The 1882-nt window shown below is 25.2% G+C and overlaps 1 non-coding gene across 1 annotated transcript; it reads left to right on the plus strand.

Annotated features, from left to right (window-relative positions):
- Positions 1 to 458: 458 nt before the first annotated feature.
- On the plus strand, positions 459 to 531 carry TRNAK-UUU (transfer RNA lysine (anticodon UUU)). The gene has a single exon. It is a non-coding gene; the product is annotated as a tRNA-Lys (tRNA).
- Positions 532 to 1882: the final 1351 nt, after the last annotated feature.

Consider the following 1882-nt stretch of genomic DNA (forward strand, 5'->3'; position numbering starts at 1 on the left):
CAACTATTTATATAAAAAAAAAACTAGTAGGTACTACACAGTCTGCTATTTTTAAATACTTAATCATTTGTACATTTTAAATTGATTTGCTTACCAATTTAGTATTTACCATAATAATATATAGCCGATAATTATATATATTTGTGGAAAAAATGTTATTTTTTGTTTTACTCGAAACTTGAATTTTCCGACTTCGCACTTGGACCTATATAGCCAGTAGCTAGGACAGCTAGGTAGATAACGTAATAAATGTTCAAATATATTAATTAAATTGATAGCTTTAGTAAAAAAAAAAAAATAATAATCTAACACTAATTCTTGTCCAAATTTTGCGTAATATTATATTATTGTCGAATTCATTTATGGTGACTGCGAAATTTCGACTTACGGTTAAAACTGATAAATTATATTAGAAGTGAACAAGTAAGATACGTCCATTTTAACTCTTTCGATCACAAGCCCGGATAGCTCAGTCGGTAGAGCATTAGGCTTTTAACCTAAGGGTCCAGGGTTCGAGTCCCTGTCCGGGCGAATCTTTTTTGCATTTTTTGACGTTTTATTTTCAGACATCATTGACTTTTTTTATTATTATTTATTATTGATCGTTAAAAAATTAGAACGGAAAATATGCGACGATGTGTTTTTTGTATACATAACAGAAATAATACTTCAATGAATCATTCATATCACAATTTAAAAATATCGAAAAAATATAGTTACAGTTTTTTTTTTTAAGCATTTAAAGTTAAAATCATGAAAGTTTACAGATTATTTTGTAGTTAATAATACGTACAATAAATTTTTATTTTACACTCTAATACTCTATGATTTAAAAATTAAATACAATAGATTCATAATAACTTCTTATCAGAAATCAAAAATAAAAGTTGAGTGTCGTACAAGTAAAATAATGGTCAATTGACTATTGCGATTTTTAAAGTTATTAAATGTATAAAATCTATATTTGCAACATACATTATTTTAAGGTTGAAATTTTTTTATTTAATACTATTTTATATTATAAGGGGCTTATAGGCTTGACAATTATTATTTAATACAACATTTTTCATAAGTTATTCTTTGAGATACCTAAAATTTCCAAAAAATACAAATTTTCTATAGGTATTTTAGTTTAAGTTTTGATGAAATTGGATATTTTGATGAAATATGTATAATTATTTATATGATATGTATCATGTTTTTATTATTAAAAATCAGTCAATCGCTACAGGGACTTGAATTTTTTTTTGAATAAATTACTAAGTTATTATTTACATTACACAATATACATAGTTAAATAGGTTGGGTTCAATACTTATACTACTAAGTGTATCACTAAGTGATAGTACTATAACTATAGTAGTCAAACGTTAAACCTGGTAAATTAACTATTAATTGTAAATTTTCAAATTCGTATATTTATATACTTATGCACGTAATGGTTAATTTATAACTTAAATTAGAGTTTTCGTATAATGTATCTTCTAAGTCAAGAGAGGGGGGCACGCCATTAGTACAACTAACGGGTACGAAATCTTAATTTTCAGCTAGTCACCCTCATCATGCACTGTTCCTTGTTATGTTCCTGTCTCTCTTTGGCTTCTGCTGAACGGTATTTTTCAAAATTAAAAGTAATGAAAGGAACTCAGGACTTCAGCAATATCTTGAAAGAGATCGATAAATATATAGCAGTTAAACAAACCAAAGAATGAAAAATCAATTAATATGGATATTGGATAGTTATTAAAATAAATTATCAGTAGTTTTTTGAATAATTCGAAAAAACAATATTTTTTGGTAGATTAAGATTTATAATAATTAAAGAGAATTCCTAATCTACAATACATTTAAATATTAAAAATAAATGTTGACATAATATAAT

Source organism: Diuraphis noxia, unplaced genomic scaffold (genome assembly GCF_037042655.1).
Source record: "Diuraphis noxia isolate RWA-SAM2 unplaced genomic scaffold, SU_Dnox_SAM2 contig0001, whole genome shotgun sequence".
Lineage (NCBI taxonomy): Eukaryota > Metazoa > Arthropoda > Insecta > Hemiptera > Aphididae > Diuraphis > Diuraphis noxia.